The sequence below is a fragment of the Bubalus kerabau genome, chromosome 22, assembly GCF_029407905.1.
Source record: "Bubalus kerabau isolate K-KA32 ecotype Philippines breed swamp buffalo chromosome 22, PCC_UOA_SB_1v2, whole genome shotgun sequence".
Taxonomy (NCBI): domain Eukaryota; kingdom Metazoa; phylum Chordata; class Mammalia; order Artiodactyla; family Bovidae; genus Bubalus; species Bubalus kerabau.
In genome coordinates this window covers 25,067,668-25,088,482 of record NC_073645.1, presented here as the reverse complement: position 1 = coordinate 25,088,482, position 20,815 = coordinate 25,067,668, and the positions used below count along the sequence as shown (strand labels likewise).

At 46.8% G+C, this 20,815-nt stretch overlaps 2 long non-coding RNA genes across 6 annotated transcripts in view; one reads left to right on the top strand and one right to left on the bottom strand.

Annotated features, from left to right (window-relative positions):
• The first annotated feature begins 362 nt into the window (after positions 1-362).
• Positions 363-20,815, top strand: part of LOC129637025 (uncharacterized) — a 40,452-nt gene continuing 19,999 nt past the window's right edge. The window contains exons 1-2 of one of the 5 annotated variants that reach the window (XR_008707294.1): positions 363-2,983; positions 3,856-4,059. This is a non-coding gene — a long non-coding RNA (uncharacterized LOC129637025). Of the gene's footprint in view, positions 2,984-3,022; positions 3,444-3,839; positions 4,060-18,140; positions 18,250-20,815 lie in introns of those variants that run through there. The other 4 variants (XR_008707291.1, XR_008707290.1, XR_008707289.1 and 1 more) reach the window with 4 other exon arrangements.
• LOC129637026 (uncharacterized) overlaps positions 16,500-20,815 on the bottom strand; it is a 39,819-nt gene continuing 35,503 nt past the window's right edge. The window contains exons 5-6 of the long non-coding RNA XR_008707295.1: positions 18,659-18,767; positions 16,500-17,384 (exon numbers count right to left, since the gene is read on the bottom strand). This is a non-coding gene — a long non-coding RNA (uncharacterized LOC129637026). The remainder of the gene's footprint in view (positions 17,385-18,658; positions 18,768-20,815) is intronic.

The following is a 20,815-nucleotide window of genomic DNA, read 5'->3' as shown; positions in this document are numbered from 1 at the left end:
GGTCTCTGCTGTACTCTGCTTTCTCTTCTTTATTACACTTATTACTATCTGACATTCTCTTGTGTTTTATTTATTTACTCACTTTTGGTCAGCCTATTCCTCCCAAGAAACCAGGGACTTTGACTCAGTTCATGATGAATATCTACTGCCTAGAACAGTGCTTGGCCCACTGTAGGTGTTCACTTAACATTGGTCGAGGCAATCAACTAATAAAGTAAGAGTAGATGTGGAGGCTGTTGAATGGAGAAGGTGGGTTGGGGGTCCTCTGCATCCGGGACTTGAGTCAGGATTTAGGAAATGCCTGAAGGTCAGGGAGACTTGAGGATGGTCCTGGGATGGGTGACCCTCTGAGGCCATCTGGACATCATAGTCTTACTAAAGAGGGTCCAAGGCTTCCAGTACAAGCTCACCCCCATTTTCTCAAGCTGAGATGAGTATCTCCAGAACCTGACAAACGAGCATCTAAGGGGGCCTGTTGGGATGGATGTCTCAGAACCTCCCCAGATTCTGCTTCCTTCCCTGCTGTTGGGTTTCCATAGCAACCAGAGGATTTAAAAGGAGAGAGTGAAGGGGAATTAAAAGCCAGAGAGAGCAGGAGAGGAGGAGTAAGTGGTAGCAAGACAGATGGGGAGCTGGCAAGAACTCCAAAGGATCCCCAAGCCCCATGTTACTGTGGGAGATTGTGCTGATAGGACCCCTTTGGTTGCCCTGCTTCCCCATCTGGATCTCTTGCTGACCCTCAAGAACTAACTGTCCATCTGGAAAGGCCCTAGAGCTGACCCTCATGCATACCCCTCTTCTTCTGGTTGGCAGATGCTAGAGGAAACCATGCAGATGACAGATGTTAGTGAAGCAAGTTGGGGTCACTGTTGGGTTTTTGGATCTGGGTTCCTTTCCCCTCCCTTATGTATGCTAGGGGGAGGACGTTCGGGGAGGAGAGTCAGGGCATGATCCTATGCCAAGTGAGGTCCCAAGCTTTGGCACTTGGGGATTAAGGCCAGGCCCCCCATCATGAAGAACCAGATGGGCTCTAGCTTGGGCCTGGCTGAAGATGCTCAAACAAGAGGTCAGCCTGGAAGAAGCCTGCACAGAACTCAGCACTGTTTGAGGCTCCTCCTACCTTGAGTGCAGAGGACCAGAAAACACCTGGGCCTGGAGCCTGGGAGCGGCGGAACGGTGAGCCCTCGAGGAGCCGGGGCACTGGGCCCTGAGACACAAGCCAACTGCCTGGAGAACCAGCCAGTGAATTTCAAGGGCAGGAGTAGCCAGGGCCAACCCCAAATTCCAGCTGCCCCTCTGTCTGCCCGCAGGCACACAGCTCCCAAACAGCCAGGTTCAAAACTCTACCTTCTTGGACTCTTCCCTGTTTCCAGCCACCGACATTTAATCATTTCAATTGGACAGACATGAACATGACCAACTTTTGCTAAATCCTTCTTCACAGAGAAATCCCCATCCCATCATAACCTTCACTGGGCCTTTTCACCACCTCCCACCTTCTCTCCCTGCCCAGCCGCTCCCTGGGTTTTCTGTACCATTCCCCTCTTCTGCCTGCCTCCTGCAGCCTTCAGTAATGAAGAGTAAGCTCATAAAACATTCACCATGGGTAATACACCATGTAGGATCTGCCTGATCGAAGCTCTGATAGGATAGCCAGGTCAGTAGGATGCTGGGACTTAGGCTTCCGAGAGTTGGGGCAGACTTCTCTGCCTTGGGCTCAAGTTCCAGTCACTTCCATTAATCCAGGCTCAATCCTCCCTGGTGGGGTGAGGGGTCCTGGGCAGAGTAGAAGAGGGGTTTCCTAAGAGGGAGTAACTTCTAGGGGTACTCCTGAGCTAGGCATGACTGGTAGCTGGAGCTCTGGATAAAAGCTGAAGACAAGGTGAGCCATGACCAAAAGGCTAAAGGTTTGTGCTGAGTGAGGAGGGTCAGGGCCTTAGCAGTCAGTGTCTGGATGGTTATTATTGCCCCCCCCGGGAGCCTGGTAAGATGGGAGTGTGCACAGGTGTGTGAGGGTGGAGGGGTCTGGTGTGGTGGTGGGCCCTTTCCAGGAGCCCGCCCAGGAAGCAGGCCTCCGGGTGGGGGCAGTTTCATCAAAAGCAAACAGAGAGAAAGGGAAGGGAGCCTTCTCTTCCTCCCCTCAACACCCCTGGAGTTTGCAGTGACCACTAACACTAATGAGGCAGCTGCAGCCCCACCCCACAAGCCTCAGCACAGTCAGAGAAGGAATTTGCAGAGATGGCACTGGGACCAGCCAGAAATCAGCTGTGGTTTTGGAGTCAGATGGAGAGAAGTTAAATCCTGGCCTTGCTGCTCCCTGACTGTATGAACCTCTCTAGGCCTCAGTTTCCCCACTTGCAAAATGGGAAACAGGCTCCACCTTCGAGAGTTGTCACTTGGAGTGTGTAAGGGGTCCTGAAGAGTGTCCTGATACATGGTGGCGGCTGTGGGGACGGGCTCTGGGGGACGGCCCATTGGGCTAAGGTCCTAGGAGCCCAGATGTGCACCACGCTGTCATCCAAGCAGCACCCTGAGGAGCTGGGGGGAGGAGGCAGAATCTACAAGGGCCCAAGGTAGCCATGAAGCTGGGTGAGATGAAGGGTGAGGCCTTCAAGCACATACACCTGGCTTTGCTCTCCCTCTCACAGCAGCAGGTGCGCCAGGCAAAAGCCCGGGACAAGTGAGGGCATAGAGACGCTGGTGTCCTGCAGGGTGGGGTGTGCTTTCCGCCCTGCTTCTCTGACTGACCTGGCCTCCCTCTCCCAAGCCCCAAGGCAGCAAGCTGGAGAGAGAGTCAAATCTGAGTTGTCTGGAGTTAGGAAGAATTCAAAGAGAGCACACAGAAAACCCAAAGCGCCAACAATCAAGGCTCCTTATCTTGGCTCAGGCCTCTTTCCCTCCCCAGGGCCTCTCATGGATACAGGGCCAGTCCACTGGGCACTTCCTCTGTGCCAGGTGTTAAAGCGAGAGTTGGGAGGCACTGGTGAGTAAGTGAGGTGGACCCCTGACTACCGAAGTTTCCCTTCCAGACCCGAGAGCTGCTATTGGACAGTCAGCCCCAGTGAGGTGTGGGAAAGGCTGAGATAGAGAACAGCGGGGGTTGGGGGAGAAAAGGGGTTCAGGGTGGAGGGCTGATGGTTCGGGGTTGAGGCCATGCTAGCTCAAGATTCTGATGGAGCTCAGCTTGACTCCTCTCAGCCCCAACCCTGTCCCATGCAGACCGACTGTTGAGTCACTGGAGCTCAGAGAAGGACAAGGCACCCAGGCAGCCCCCGGGTGCTGGGGTCCACAGACAAGTAAACCTGGGTTGCCATATCGTGGGCTGCAGGGGGTCAGCACTGAGTCATAAAAGGCCCACAGAGAACCTGGCAGCTGAGAATGAGTGTCTGTGGGATCCTCAGGGAAACTCCTCTTTCCTGAACCTTAGTTTCTTCATCTAGAAGGTAAAGATTTAACCTAGATTATTTGTTTTGAAAAATTCTTTAGTGGCAGAACCTTATTTCCTGAGGAAAACCTGTATAGAGGCATATTCATAAAATGGGTGTAAACGATATCTGCTGTGGTCAGCTCAGGGGCTGGGACCCCCTCAGATTCCCCTCCATGCCTGACATTCCCACTGGGGCAAGTGATGAGGGAGACGGGGGCCCTGAGCCCAGCAGGGTCCTCTGTGGCCTTCAGGGGAAGATGGTGGCAAGGACCCTCCAAAGAGAAAGGGCTGGGTGGGCTCAGGCCACCCCCTCAGCCCTGCTCCCCTCTCAGAGCACCTGGACAAGCGGGCCTGTTCCCACAGCCTCTCAGAGAGGCTCCTGTCTCTTCCTGCACTGACCACTCACACCCAGGGATTATCCCAACCAGAAACTTCCATTTGGAACAAAGCTCCCAGGAATGAAACCCGAGCTGCCACGGAGAGGCTCCCAGGCTAACCGGGAAGCGGCCGGGGAAAGGGAGGGAAAACTTGCAAAGCACGGGGAGCCTCAGGGAGGCCGTGAAACCTGAAGACGAACGGCCAGCCAGCAGACTGGTGCTGGGGAGCTGCCACCACCGGCTGCAGAACCAGAGGTCAGCGGAGCTGAGTGGGAAAACGAGGGGGAAGGGCACCCCTAGGCTTTCCAGGGGAGAGTAATTGGTGCACCTGTGGCCAGGGCCAATATCCCCTGTGAGGCCCTCAGGGCTGGCCTGCAGTTCCTCAAGCGGCCCCCTCCCCTCCCCACCTCCCCGCCCCCCTCCCAGCTGCTTCCACTTACTCTAGGGGGCCGCTGGGCTGGTCAGTGGCGGGCTTGCCAGCAAACCCAAGGGACGGGAGGGAGGAGTAATAACCAAAGTGACCATTTACTGAGTATCCATCAGGTGCCAGGGTGCTGCAGGTGTTACTTCTCAACCTCACGATAGCCCTGTAAGATCAGTATGACCATTGCCATTTTACCATTAGGGAAACCAAGGCTGAGACGAATTAAGCAATTGGCCCCAAGTGAAAGAGCTAGTTAGTGGTTAACCTAGGATCTGCCCAGGACTTTTGGACTCTGAGGTGCTTAAGTGCTTTCTGCCATACCAGGTTCTGAAGTCTTAAAATCTCTTGTTCGAGTTCAAGAACCCTGCTGCTGCTAAGTTGCTTCAGTCGTGTCCGACTCTGTGCGACCCAATGGACGGCAGCCCACCAGGCTTCCCCGTCCCTGGGATTCTCCAGGCAAGAATACTGGAGTGGGTTACCATTTCCTTCTCCAATGCATGAAAATGAAAAGTGAAAGTGAAGTCGCTCAGTCGAATCCAACTCTGGCTGCTTGTTTCCCCAACATCTGGGCATCTGAAGGTCTGACTTCTGGCTGTCATTAGTGACTGGGGCTTGGGCTAAGATACTGTGTTCAAGGACAAACTTGAAGTCAACTTTGTGATGCCTGTGTTTGAGCCTGTGTAGTCAGCAAAGGAGGCAACTGAGAATGGGTGGTGGACTGGGCTGGAGGGCATCTCCCAACCTGGGGACTGGCTTCATGTGGAATGTGGGCCTTAGAAAGGATTATTTCCACTCCCTGGGACCAAGTCCTAGGCTCCACTCCACTGCTCATCCACAGGGAAAGCAATGATTTTGTTCCTGTTCCTGAGGACTTCATGGTCTGGTAGGAGAAACTGCATACAGACAATAGTCAGATATCAAACAGGCAATTACAAATGGGTGCGTTTTTCAATTTTATTCCAACTGTTCAGTGCAGATGAGTCAAGATAGCATCATTACCTTTTAAAGAGAAGAAAATCAAGGCATAAATATAATATCCATATTGTTACTGAGCCCATATTCATAAATGTTTTAAGATAACATATTCATAATGCTTAAGCCCACAGTACACTTGTGAATGTATGTGTGCATAGTATGTTCACATAAATATTCTTTCAATTCAGTTCAGTCGCTTAGTCATGTCCGACTTTGTGCAACCCCCTGAATCAAAGCAAGCCAGGCCTCCCTGTCCATCACCAACTCTCGGAGTTCACTCAAACTCATGTCCATCGAGTCGGTGATGCCATCCAGTCATCTCATCCTCTGTCGTCCCCTTCTCCTCCTGCCCCCAATCCCTCCCAGCATCAGGGTCTTTACCAATGAGTCAACTCTTTGCATGAGGTGGCCAAAGTACTGGAGTTTCAGCTTCAGCATCATTCCTTCCAAAGAACACCCAGGACTGCTCTCCTTTAGGATGGACTGGTTGGATCTCCTTGCAGTCCAAGGGACTCTCAAGAGTCTTCTCCAACACCACAGTTCAAAAGCATCAATTCTTTGGCGCTCAGCTTTCTTCACAGTCCAACTTTCACATCCATACATGACCACTGGAAAAACCATAGCCTTGACTAGATGGACATTTGTTGGCAAAGTAATGTCTCTGCTTTTCAATATGCTATCTGGGTTGGTCATAACTTTTCTTCCAAGGAGTAAGCATCTTTTAATTTCATGGCTGCAGTCACCATCTGCAGTGATTTTGGAGCCCCCCAAAAATAAAGTTTGACACTTTTTCCACTGTTTCCCCATCTATTTCCCATGAAGTGATGGAACCAGAAGCCATGATCTTAGCCTTTTCTGAATGTTGAGCTTTGAGCCAACTTTTTCACTCTCCACTTTCACTTTCATCAAGAGGCTTTTTAGTTCCTCTTCACTTTCTGCCATAAGTGTGGTGTCATCTGCATATCTGAGGTTATTGATATTTCTCCTGGCAATCTTGATTCCAGCTTGTGCTTCTTCCAGCCCAGTGTTTCTCATGATGTACTCTGCATAGAAGTTAAATAAGCAGGGTGACAATATACAGCCTTGACGTACTCCTTTTCCTATTTGGAATCAGTCTGTTGTTCCATGTCCAGTTCTAACTGTTGCTTCCTGACCTGCATATAGGTTTCTCAAGAAGCAGGTCAGGTGGTCTGGTATGCCCATCTCTTTCAGAATTTTCCACAGTTTATTGTGATCCACACAGTCAAAGGCTTTGGCATAGTCAATAAAGCAGAAATAGATGTTTTTCTGGAACTCGCTTGCTTTTTCCATGATCCTGCGGATGTTGGCAATTTGATCTCTGATTCCTCTGCCTTTTCTAAAACCAGCTTGAACATGTGGAAGTTCACGGTTCACGAATTGCTGAAGCCTGGCTTGGAGAATTTTGAGCATTACTTTACTAGCATGTGAGATGAGTGCAATCGTGTGGTAGTTTGAGCATTCTTTGGCATTGCCTTTCTTTGGGATTGGAATGAAAACTGACCTTTTCCAGTCCTGTGGCCACTGCTGAGTTTTCCAAATTTGCTGGCATATTGAGTGCAGCACTTTGACAGCATCATCTTTCAGGATTTGAAATAGCTCAACTGGAATTCCATCACTTCCACTAGCTTTGTTCGTAGTGATGCTTTCTAAGGCCCACTGGACTTTGCATTCCAGGATGTCTGGCTCTAGGTCAGTGATCACACCATCGTGATTATCTTGGTCATGAAGCTCTTTTTTGTACAGTTCTTCTGTGTATTCTTGCCACCTCTTCTTAGCATCTTCTGCTTCTGTTTTAGTGAGTGCTTAATGTTTCAGGCACTGTGTTTAGATACTTTATTTCAATTATTCTTTCTATTGACCTTCTAATGACTCGCTGTGTTAGCTATCAATATTCCAAATTTACAGAGAAGGAAATTAGAGTTGAGCAAGGTTAAATAATGTCCCCAAGCCACACAGCTGCTCAGTGGCTGACCCAGGATTTGAAGCCAGATCTGTTGACTCTAGTCTTTCCAATCTGCAAAGCACACCAATGACTAACAATGCAGAGCAGAATGTAATGGAAAAAGTGACCTAAGACAGGTTCCAACATGGTGCTAGGGAATTTCTGGGGTGGAAGAATTGAAGGTTGAAGGCAAGAGGCACTAAAGAATTGAGCCTTACTTGCCCAAGTTCATACAGCTGATTAACTAGGAGTCTGAGGTAAAACTCAGGAGTCTTGATTCTAAGATCAATACCAGTTTTGAATACTACTGACAATAAGAACTTTGAGAGGCATTCACCTCAACCCTATTTTGTTAACGATAAAATTCTGAAGTCTTTGAAAGTCCGTCAGAACCTGTGTGATATTTGGATGAACCAAAAGCATACGCAAAAAGTGGGGAGGAAATCCACTCCTCCTCCTCTTGGAAGCCAGAGCAGCAGCAGGCCAGAACCCTCTACCTTGTCCCCTCATTCTGCAATCTTCCTACTACAAGGCAGCCTAAACAAAAATTTCTAAACAAAGCCATAAATTGTCTCAAGTCACCTGCATGCTCAAAAATCTCCTGTTTCCACTTGCCCGCAGAATAAAATTCAAGTCTGACTACAACTTTCCAAACTTCTCTCTTTCTGCTCTTGTGGGAGAGTCTAGTGATACATATTTTTTGACCATTTCCCAAGTCCTCCATGCTTTGCCATGCATTCGTCTTCTTGCATGCTGTTTTCTCTACCTAATGAACTGCTCTGTGCCCTTCAAAGCCTGAAATTGCCTCCTCCCTGTCGTATCTCCCAGGCAATCATTTGTGGACTCACACATTATCTGTTGATAACACTGAGCTATAACTACTTATTGATAACTATAATTCCTTAATTAGTCTTGGAATATAGTAGGCGCTTCATAATTTTGGTAAATACATGAATGAAGTCCAACCTGGGTGCCTTAGTGTTTGACCTTACCGTTATGGGTCAAATAATAGGTCTATAAACATGAGAATTGACCAACAATCTTGAGTTTTGAACTCTAAAGAGTTAGAAGTAATTTTAGAAAAGAAAATAGTAATGATAACTACCAAGTTATCATTGATAACTAAGCGCTTACTATCTACCAGGGACTGTTTAAGCGCTTTACATACCTCACCTCAGGGCTTCCCTGATGGCTCAGCGGTAAAGAATCTACCTGCAATGGAGGAGACACAGGAGACACAGGTTCAATCCCTGGGACAGGAAGACCCCCTGGAGTAGGAAATGGCAACCCACTCCAGTCTTTTTGCCTGTAAAACCCCATGGATAGAGGAGCCTGGTGTGCTACAGCCCTTAAAGTCACAAAGAGTCAGACATGACATAGTGACTGAGCACGCACGCATGCCTCACCTCATTTCATCCTCACGACGCTACTCTGCAGTAAGGGTTATCCCCAGGAAGATTTTATTCCCTAAATAAGTTACCTCCATTCTCCAACTGGAGAAACTGAGGTTCAGAAAAGGAAGGAACGCCTTCCTTCACTTGAAGCCCAGGCTTGTTTGGCTTTAAAACCCAAGTGCTTAACTTCCCAGGTTTTCTGCCTCCAACTCCTCTGAGTGTGAACCTTTCTTCCGTGTTAGGTGGGAACAAATCCCATTGCTCCTTCTGCCTAGTTAGATGCACCATTGGCTTGTGGGTTCTGAGCCGTGTGGCACAGGGACTAGTGTTACACATACAGGCTATGAGTGATCAGAAGTTCCAGCTTGATGTTTGTGCTGAGACCTTGACATGCACCCTGGTGGGCGGGTTGCTAATCACTTACTGAGGACCACCCTGACACCCCTGGATTGGCCTAGGTTGAAAGCTAAAGCGAAAACATAGAAAAACAAAACAAAAAACTGACTTAGGATTGACTGGGGTTTCCCTCTCCTGGTTAAAGGCAATTTGTTAGGAAAATAAAACCCCTTGCTGGAAGCTCAGAAGGACTTCACTTTCAGGACTCAACCTGGGTTCTAGCCTGGCTTTTGTTATTAAGCAGCTGTGTGACCTTGGTCAAGAGGCTTAACCTTATAAGCCTTTGTGAGTGGGCAGAAAAGTGGGCAAGAACACAATGCACTTAGGAAGGAAAGATCCAGATGACATCCCAAGAATGGGAGTCTGAGTTGGAGTTTGGGTCAACCCCAGGAAAGAGGCCCAGAGCTGTGAATGATAGTGACCCAGTGTGCTGCTGGGGGCCAAGGCCCACCCTGGGGCAGGAACCAAGGAGAGGGGGGGATGTGGGAAAGGAAACCTAAGGCAGAAAAGGCTGCTTTCCTCATGGGGTGCCACATGCAGGCCCAACCCCAGTGCCTCTGGGGAGTCTAGAGGCATCTAGACACGCCCCGCTTCAGGAAGAGTTAACTGTCCCCTTCTTTGGGCCTCCTTGTACCCAATACATTCTTCTATCTCATGAGTGGTTCTACTTCCTTTCACTTTAATGTCAACCTTCTCAGTAGAAACTGAATTCTTGGAAGCAGGGAAACTTGAATTTTTCATCTCTGTTCCTGGGTCGCTTTACTGACTGCCTGACTCAGGAGGTACCGTCTAACTGTCTGATGAATGAATGGATGAGAGGATAAATCTTGGGTGAGATATCACAGTAGAGAAAACCTTTAAAGCTTATTACGAATGAGGAGGGGCATTCAAGAAGAAACAGAATCTCAGATGGCCTGGGGAATTTAGGAGCAGAAAAGCTGAGAATGAAAACACCAATTCACATGGTCCATGCGTGCATGGTGGCCAGAGAATCCTGGTCTGGGTAGACTCTAGGCCACTCTTAAACCCCTCGGGGAAGACATAAAGGCAAGTGGCACCCAGGGATCAGGTTGATTATCTCTAGATGGACTGATAATATATCCTGGCTCATGCAAAATATCCTAGAGTAGTTATTAATACCTTGCAATGTCTTGACAGTGGTTTGGATGACAAACTCTCTTTTTTATGTGGAGCTATAATTTATCTTCCCTTCCCCCATCTTTTCTCTTTAGTTGAGATATAATTCATATACCACAAAATCTATCCCTTTAAAGCATACAATTCAGTGGGGTTTTTTTTTTTATATTATTGACAAAGCTGTGCATTTATAATCACTATCTTTTTCCATGGTTTTTAGTATATTGACAAAGTTGTGCAATTATTACTACTATCTAATTCCAGAGCATTTTCATCACTCTAGGAAGAATCTCATACCCATCAGCTGTTCATTCACTTCCTCCTCTCAACACCTGGAAAGTGCTAACTTACTTTCTGTTCCTAGAGGTTTACCTATTCTTGACATTTCATATATCTGGACTCATGCAATATGTGGTCTTTTGTGTCAGCCTTCTTTTACTTAGCATAATGTTTTCAAGGTTCATCTATGTTGGGACAAGAATTAGTACTTTGGAAAACAAATTATTTGGTCACTGCACTCATAGATGTTAATACTGTAGCTATTGCATTGTGGGTATTGCCCTGGAGCCAAAGAGGAATTGAGATGGAGGAACCAGACTCAGATTTTCTTACTGGAAAGGCCATTCTGTGGGCTCCAGGCACAGAAACACTGATGGGGGATAAAGCCAAGAAGGAGCCTCATTTAGGATTCTAGATTCTTGAGCTGGCATTTTTATTGGTTTTGGGCTCCTTGACTCCCTGATAGTAGTTAGAAAGAACTGGTGACAATCTCATCTATTACCAGCTTCTTGGAGAAAAACAGAACTAGTCGGACACAACTGAGCGACTGAACTGAACTGACTGAATTAAAAAATTAACCGCAGGCTGTAGGTTTGAGTATTTCCTCAGCCACTGGCTTTGCTTGAGTCCCTCTGTGTCTCATCTCTGTACAATGTACACAGTGATAATAAGGAAAATCCCAAAGCGATTAGGTTTTAAGATGTTTCACAGAATCTTCCAGTGTTTTCTGAGCTGTTCTGCAGATGTGTAAGGCTAAGATCCACACACTAGGGCAGCCTGGATCTTTTGAAAGATTCATAGTTTACAATTATGTAGTTTTGAACATTACCAGTTGGGTAGTTTGTGTGCTAAGCAGTTCGGCCAGGATAGTCTGGGTATGAAAGTGAAAGTCACTCAGTCGTGTCTGACTCTTTGCAACCCCATGGACTATACAGTCCATGGAATTCTCCAGGCTAGAGTACTGAAGTGGGTAGCCTTTCCCTTCTCCGGGGGATCTTCCCAACCCAGGGATTGAACCCAGGTCTCCTGCATTGCAGGCGGATTCTTTACCAACTGAGCCACAAGGGAAGCCAGTCTGGGTATACCTCACACTGTGTTAATGGCATGGCGTTAATAATGAGAAAATGTGATGGTTGTTTCTGCAGATACATGTCTACTTGTCTCATTTTCTCTGAGGTGTTGAGTCCTCAGGGCCAGTTTTTATATAGTTCCATCTCTTGTACAATACCCAACCCAAGGCCTTACACATACAGGGGCCCCGTGTGTACTGGAGGGAAGGAAAGGGAAGACCAAGCAAGTACTGCTTGCTGGTGTGTGGAAGTATTTCCTCAGCTTCAGGGGACTAATTGACAATCTGCCGAAGACTTGGGGGCCCCACCACAGGCAATCAAAAGCAGTCCTGGGGTGCCACCAGACTCTATACCAGGAGGCCCAGCGCAAAGCAGCTGGGCCTGTGAGTTGGCAGACCTGGGGAGGCCGTCCTCAGGGGAAAACTGAGGAGGGCAGGGCATGCGAACCAGGCCTGCTGCGCTGAAAGCAGCAGACGGGTAATTTCCAAATGACCATTTCAAAGGAAGGTTGAATTTCTCCCAGATAAGAGGGAGAGCAGAGAGCATGCCTGTATCTCTAACCCCCTGAGCTCACGGCCGTGATAACAGCTGTGGGGTTGGAAACCTAATGCTGATGAAAGAGTTAAAGGGTGGCCCGGGCAGCTATCGGTGACAGCGCTAGGAATTGAGCGCGCTCCTGGAGCGCGGCTGGGGACTGGTGTGACTCCATGAATAGAGGCCACTCTCAGGGAGTTTTTCCTGGAACAGAATGGGGTCAGGGAGCCGCTTGGGGAACAATGGTTGCCACCGACTAGCTGAATTTCTTACAATCACACACCATACCCCCTGATCAAATAGCTCCTTTGTCCGCCTGATATAAAAACATGTCATACAATGATGATTTGGAAGAATGACACGGGTTTGCCTTTCACAGAGATCAGAAGGGCTTGTTGTGCAGCAGGGGGAAAAAACATCAGAGTCAAGGAAAACCTGGAGAATAAAAGGAGCCAATGGAAACAGACAGCAACAATAAGAAAGGGCTGGGTGGCTCGAAAGGCAGACAAGGGCTTGGTTACCAGCAGGGAGACGGGGCAGCTGGGCAGCTCCAAGGAAGGGAGAGCTTGCTGGCTGCCTGGTAACCAGATTCACAGCGCCCCCTTGAAACTCTTGAGAGACTCAAGGAATTAAAGAAATGTTCAGAGGAAGAGATGGTCCAGGGTGCTTGGTGTACACAGGGCTGTGTATACAGAATGGAGGGAACACCTGAGCGATCAACCTACTCATACTGTTATTTTATTTTATAGATGGGGAAACTGAGATCTGGGGAAGTATGGGGGCTTAGTCATTTACTCAGATTGTCTAGATTCGGGTCTTGTTTTACAGCTGGTTTTCTTATTTTCTTGACTTTGAAGATGGAAATACAGGAATTTCTCAAGCATTCTCTGTTTAGAGAGTAGAAGAGATGAACCGGGACTCTTGCCTTAACCAGTGATTCATTATATAATGGAACTCATGCAAGGCAGTGAGTTTCTGTGTGCCTCCGTTTCCCTGTCTATAAAGAGAAGGTACTCTCAAGTCAGCCAGCCAGCCAGCCAGCCCTTAGTTCAGCCATTCTTTGTTAAACACCTTCTGTGCATCCCACCCTGGATGAGGGCACTAGAGAGGGGAGGAAGGGAGAACCTCAACGAAAGATAAGCCACAGTCACCCGACCTAGTTAGGCAAACTCTATCCAGGTAGACTGTGTGGACACCAAACCCTGCTTCTCAGCTGAGACCTGTAATTGAGGTGGGCAGGTTTCCTGTCTGTTTCAGGTAGGTCACATTGAGACTTTGTTGTTCAAATCGAGAAGGCTCATATAGCACGATTCCTGCAACTCCCAGTCATCAAGTGGGTTTACAAAGAAAATGACAATTGTCAGTGTCACTAATTAACATTCATCTTTAGTGCAGCAACTGTAAATGGATCTGAAGCCTTTATATTAGATTTCCTTAGAACTTTGTGGGGTTAAAAAGCAAAGACCATTTTGTGTTAATCTATTCTCTTTCATTCCCAGATCCTGAAATCCTTTACCAGTAGATAGCCAGCTCTCAATGCTTGCCCTGTGGGGAATGTGGCGGGTGCCACTCTCCCTGTTCCCCAGCTGGGAGGCTTGGGTCACAGAAAGGTTCAAAGCCCTGCAGTGGGGGATAGAAACCAAGGCTGCCACCTTCTGATTCACTGCTCTCTTTGGACTAAACAAGACGCTGGAAAGTAAAACTGGAGGTTAAACCAGCAGTGCCCCTGGTATACCTCTCTTTATAGAAAAGCAGGAATGCTTTTATATTTTAAAAATTTAGTTCATTTGTTTAAGTAGCTAATACATATCTATGGTTCTTCAAAAGGTACAAAAGAGTAGGAAGTAAGTCTCCCCCCAACCTCTGTCTCTACTCACACCATCACCTGTCCTGGAGAAGAGCAGTTACTGGGCTCTGAAGAGTTTTTCTATGCATTTATAAATATAGTGGAACTGACCTGCCAATGCAGGTTAGATGTAAGAGACATGGGGTTCAGTCCCAGCGTTAGGAAGATTCCCTGGAAGAGGGCATGCTAACCCCTTCAGTACTCTTGCCTGGAGAATCCCACAGACACAGGAGCCTGGCAGGCTATACTCCATAGTGTCGCAAAGAGTCGGACACAACTGAAGCGATTTAGCACAGCACATAAATATATATGTAAAATATTTTTCCCTTTCTTATGTTTGATATGTAAACTATTCTGTACACCCAGGCATATTAAAATGAATGTGAAATTCACAGAAACTTGGGGTTGGAAGGACTGTATAAACTCACAGTTTGTCACCAGGTCCTGGAGAAACTGCCCAGCAGTCTCAAAGTGAGCTGCTGGTTTTCTGTGCTCAGAGAAATCTGTACATAGTGCCAGAGGCAGGTGTATGAGTTCCTCTGCGCTTCTTAAAGAGAATTCCACTAAAATGTGGCTAGCTGTGGTCCCACAGTGATTTTTTCACATTTAAAAAAATGGAAATTTAGAGTTAAAAAATAGGAGCTCCGGCATATCCCACTCCAGAGGTTCTTCCTTCACATGGCACTGAGAGCCCTTTGATGTGACCTGTCATATACAGGTGTTAGAATTAATATTCTGAGTGCTTATTTTGTGTTAGGCTCCTAAAAAGTGATACGTACTTTTAATACATTGTTTTGTTTAATCCTCATCACTTTATTAACTCTGCTGTACCTCTGAGGCTTAACTAATAAATGGCAGAGCTAGGAAGACTTGACCTTAAGTCCATACTATCTACCTTCCCACTTATTCCCCTGATAGACTTACCTCTGTCTGGTACCTGAAGAGTCAGATCCAAGCTCCCCAGCCTGAATCTGATCTCTTCCAGCATCTGTACAATTTCTTTCATAGGCTTATCTTTTCTCACTCCTTGTCGTGCACTACATGTTTGAGTCATACCAGATCCCTCGTGTTACTGGTCCTTGCATTCTTCCAGGCCCTGCACAGGCTGTTCCCTCCACATGGAATCTTTTTCTCTCCTCTCTGCCTGGCAAACGGCCAGTGTGATTTTTCTAAACCTCAGTCTGACTGTTACTTCATTGTGTAAAACCTCTCTGTGTTTCCTCACCACCTAATGTGATCAAGACCAAGTTTCTCAACTTCAAACAAAGGATCTGCATGTTCTGGGTCCTACTGACCTCTGGGCTCACCTCTCCCACTTTCATCGCCTATTTAATGCTTCACACCCGTGATCTACTTACAGTTCCCTAAGTATTTTGCACAAGGTTGGCTCCAGGCCTTTGCACATGCTGTTCCTTTTTCTTGGAACAGTTTTCCTACCTTCTCCTTAGTCTTGTGTGGTCTTTGGATCATTGATTGGGTCACATCTCCTCAGAAGGTGTGACCCTTTCCCTTTCAGGGTATCTTTATATATATATATATATATATATATATATATATATACATACACATATACATATATATAATGTGTGTGTGTGTATATATATATTTTTTTTTTTTTTCATGCTATGAGTTCCTCAAGGTCAAAGACCAAATTAATTTGGGCCTGGTTGCCCAGAGCCTCACATAAGTCCTGATGCCCAGACTATCTTAAGAAATGAGTGATGAGTGAAGGAGCTGATGCATGTGTAGATGGATGAACTAGAATGCAGAGTCCTTGCACAGGGTTTTGGTACTCAGGCTGGCCTTAGACCCGTCCTTTTTTGCCAGCTGTGGCCTAAGAGTCTTGTAGTGGCTCCCATTATTCGGAACCTCTTCACTGCAGTGTGACCTTATTTACATGAGTTTACCTCTTAGAGACTCAGTTTCCTCAAAAGTAATACGAGAAAGTAGGAGTACATGATCCCTGCTGTCCCTTCCAGATCAAATGTTATGTGAATCCATGCTGCTTGCAAAGGAGAAGGAATTTTCCAGGCACCGTGCGCTCGTATGTGGGGAGAGCACCGATGGTGATGGTGCTTGCAAGAGATTTTCAGAGACTTCAGCTTAACTCTCTAACTCAGAAGTGGGTAAACGATGGCTTATGGGCCACATGCCTCTCACTGCCTGTTTCTGTATGGCCCATAAGCTAAGAATGGCTTTTTCATTTTTAAATGAAAAAAAAATCAAAAGAATAATATTTCATGACATATGAAAGTTACATGAAATATAAATTTGAGCATCCATAAGTTATGTTGGGATCCAATCAGGCTTATTTGTTTACACATTGTCTATATCTGCTTTTACACTTCAATGGTAGCATTGAGTAGTTGTGACAGAGACTGTATGGCCCTCAAGAACTAAAATACTTACCATCTGGCCTCTTACAGAAAACATTTGCCAACCCTTGTTCTGACTCAAACCCTCAATGGCTTCCCACTACTTGTAACAGTGCTCTCTGTTGTAATGTGAGCCACATATGTAATTTGAAATTTTCTAGTAGCCATGTTAAAAAGTAAAATAAGGTTAATAAAGTATTTTATTTAACCCAATACATCAAAAATATTATTTCAATGTGTAATCAATTTACAATTATTAAAGCAGTTTTACATTCTTTTGTTCATACTAAGTCTTCAAAATCTGGTGTGCATTTTATACTACAGCATATCTCAGTTTGCAGCAGCCACATTTTAAGCCTCATATGGCTAGTGGCAACTCTAGTGGACAGCTCAGGGCTCTAAGACCAAGTGTAAACTCTTTGACATGAAGTTCTAGGTCCTTTGTTATTGGGCCTCAGCTTTATTCCTAACTGCTTCCTTAAATGCCAGCCAGACTGACCCATACTATGCCCCCTACATCAGATACAAAATACTTCCACCTCTACTTCCTTGCTCTCTCCTTTTTCTTCTTTCCTTTCTTTTTCTTTATGGGAACAGCTTTATTCCGATATAATTCACATTCCATACAATCCATCCACTGAAAGTGTACAATTCAATGGTTTTTAATATGTTAAAATTAAATGGAGTCGTGCACCATCACCACAATCAATTATAGAACATTTTCATCACCCCAAAAAGAAATTCCATACCCTTTAACAATCACCTTCATTCCTCCCAGCCTCCCCCAGCTGGAGGCAACCACCAATATATTTTTTGTCTCTAGGAATTTGCCTATGCTTGACATTTCATAGACATGGAATCATACAGTGTATGGTCTTTTGTCCCTAGCTTCTTTCACTTTGCATAATTTTGCAAGATTCATCCATGTTGTAGCATGCAACAGTTCTTTCATTCCTTTTTTAAATTTATTTTTTGGCTGTGCTGGGTCTTCGTTGCTGCGCCCAGGCTTTCTCTAGTTGCAATGAGTTGGGGCTGCTCTTCATTGTGGTGGGCAGGCTTCTCATCACGGTGGTTTCTCTTGCTGTGGAGCACAAGCTCTAGGCTGTTGGGCTTCAGTAGCTGTGGCTCATGGCTTAGTTGCTCCAAGGCATGTGGGATCTTCCTGGGTCAGGGATCGAACCTGTGCCCTGTGCATTGGCAGGCAGATGCTTAACCACTGGACCACCAGGGAAGCCCTCTTTCATTCCCTTTTGTTACTTATATTCTATTGCTCTTTCCTTTCTGGAATGCCTTCCTCCTCCAATAACTTTCCCTTTAGAGACTGAAGCCCAGGGCCCCAGCAAAAACCAAAAAGAAAAAGAAAAATCTGCTTTTCCGAGTTTACAATTTTAAGATCAAATGTAGGATCTGAGACACCCACAATAGAGGCCATGAGGAGTCTGATCTCAGTTCCAGTTTCCCTCCAACAGACACTTGGCTGAGCTGACTAGTCTGTTGACAGCTCCATAGGCAATGATCCCCACACTCCATACTTTCACAGCAAGGAAAAAAAAAAGAAAAAAACCACAAACACCTACTAAACTCCAGCCCTTTTCCTTCAGCTCCTAGGCTTATACTCCAGGTGATTCTGACTCCTCTAAGACCCTGCCCCAATCCCTCTCCCCCTTCCTCTGGCTCAACCTTCTGTTCCACTATGGCTCCATCTTTTTTCCTCTCCTGGTTCTTCCTTTCCTATCATTCCCCCTTACCTTGCCCCTTTCCTCCTCACTCCCCATCCTTTTTTAGTCTCTTCTCTTTCCTATCCCCTTCCTGTTCTCTTCTTTTTCCGTATCTTGGTTGCTCCCTTCTTCCCTCATCTCCTCGCACTGCCGTCTTTCTCCCCTTCTCTCCTCTCTCAGTGCACCCCTTGTACAGGTGTGGAGCTGGGAAGGCCCTTAGGCTCGGAAGACAGCCAGGCATCTAGGAGTCAGATCTGAGGTTGAAAGTTGGCTGTATCAATTAATAACTGTGGAATTTTGAGCAAATTACTCAACCTCCCTCTTAGGATTAAAGGTATGTAAAGTAGCACCGAGTGAGCTCTCAGTCACCATTCCTTATCCTTTTCAAGCCCACCCTGGAGAAGAGAGGAGGAGCCCCTTCCCCACAGGTTCCACAGAACCGCCAATCCCCTCTGTAATCTTTCCTTCATACCTTCTCATCTTGCCCCACCCATACCTCACAGGCCATCGCTCTCATTCCGGAGGCCACCTGATGCTGTCTCCCCACCTTTGCTGTCCCTCCATCCTTTCTACAGCTCTGCTGCTACTCTCCCCACCTGCCCCCCGCCCCCTTTCCAAATCTTTTCCAGGCTTCTCCTCAGGGAAGAGCCTTACTGTGCAGGTACTGGGGCTTCTGTGTGACTTTAAGTCATGCAAATCCTCAGGGCCTGGGGTGGTCTCAGTGGCAGAAAGACCCAGCTCACCTGAGTGCCTTCTGATGGGCTGATTCTTTCAGATGGGGCTTCCGTGGTTCCACTGAGCCTAGTGGAGCTTCCCAGGTGGCGCTAGTGGTAAGGAACCCGCCTGCCAATGCTGGAGATGTAAAGAGACATGGGTTTGACCTCTGGGTCGGGAATAGGGCAGAGGAGCCTGGGGCATAGGGTCGAAAAGAGTCAGACACGACGGAAGCAGCTTAGCACGAACATACACACTATGCCTAGTGGGCAAATGTCACAGTCGCGTCTAGTCCTTGCAGCCTCAGGACTAGTTCTTTCTGATGGGGCTGGGCTCAGCTTGAGTTTTAAAATTTCTCTTCTTCCTCCTCCTCTTTGTTAAGTTCTCCATGTTATCCTAGTTGTGAGTACCTACTAAAGAAAGTTTTGAAAGTACATAAAAGTGAAAACAGGCAATTTCTTCCAAAATTGTGTTGCCCCTCTCTGACCATATGGTCTAGGTGAGAATGTGAGCTGCACATTGTGTTGTTTATAAAATACTGGGATGCTGCTCTAATGACAATAGAAGTAGTGATAACAGGTGAATCAACGTTTTCTATGTGCACTATTCTAAATGCTCTTTATGTTTAGCTCTGGTATTATCATTATTTCCAGTAACAACTGAGAGACACTGGCCTTACAAAGGTTGAGTCATCTGCCCTAAACCATGCTGTTGGTAAATACGTGGTAGAGCCAGGACTTGAATCTGAGTTTGACTCCAGAGCTCCTGTACAGCCTCTCCTCTCTACTGGGTGTTCTTTACATGCAAGGTCTGTGTTCCCTCTGACTTGGGAGACTAGCTCTCCTGTCATTTCATGGCCTCTATACAGCATTCTCCATTGGTGGATCTTTGCGTGTGTGCTAAGTCACTCAGTTGTGCTCGACTCTTTGCAACCCTATGGACTCTAGCCAAGCAGGCTCATCTGTCCATGGGATTCTCCCAGCAAGGATACTGGAGTGGGTTGCCATGGCCTCCTCCAGGGATCTTCCTGACCTAGGGATCAAACTCGTGTCTCTTATGTCTCCTGCATTGGCAGGGGGGTTCTTTACTGCTAGCATCACCTAGGAAGCCTTGGTGGACCTTTAGGAGACAGGAAACCAGTGAAGCCTGGGTTAACTCTTTGGGAAAAGTCCTATCAGGCCTGAGAGCCAGTCATCCCCCCCCCTTTTTTTAGGGATACTAAGGGCTGGACCACAAAGGGGCTGACCCTGAGGATGCAGTGTTCCTTCTGGAAATTAATAATTCTGCAGCCACAGCTGCAAGTATTCAATAATAACCACAACTATCTGTAGGGCTTGGGCTAGAAGTCAGGCCTTCTTTAGACACTATTTTGTAACGCCATTTTATTTTGGCTGCTCTTGGTCTTCGTTGCGGTGTGAGGGGCTCTTTGTTGTGGTGCAGTCTTCTCTCTTGTTGCAGTGTGGTTGAGGGTGCAGGTTCCCGAGGGTGTGGGCTTTCTAGATGTGGGCTTAGTGGCCCCACAGCAAGCGGGATCTTAGATCCCCAACCAGAGATGGAACCCACCTCCCCCGCATTGGCAGGTGGATTGTTAACCACTGGGCCACCTGGGAAGCCCCTATAGAGACTTTCAGTGAGCCCCCACAATAACTCTACAAGGTGGGTGAAATGATTTGCCCAAAGTAAGTGTTAGGGTTCAAACCTAGGCTTATCTGGGGCTGGACTATTTCCATCTTTCCCTTGTCTTTTCTGTAAAAAGGGTAAACATTCACTAAGAGTGAGCCTGTGTCCTGTGCCAGGCACTCTGCTGGCATTCTTCCATATATTATTATCTCCTTGAATCTACACAGTAATACCTTCAGAGAGAGATGATAAATATTCCAGTTTTACAGATGAAGAAGCTGAGGTTCAGAAAAGTTGAACCCAAGCTCAAAGTTGTACTCAAGATTCCATGGCCAGTAAGGAGGAGAAATAATATTCACCCTCCCGTTGCTTGACTCCTGAGCTTGTGGCCTGTTTGCGACCCGGGATTAGAGGGCAGAGTTTTTATCTGGATTGAGGGTTTGAACTAAAGCTGGTTCAGCCCAAGCGGGCCCTTGTTTAGGGAACAGGTAAGGGCTGAGATCTGCCTGAAATTTCTTCAGGACCCCAGGTTCTTCCTCTGACACCTTCTATGGGGTAAATCAGAG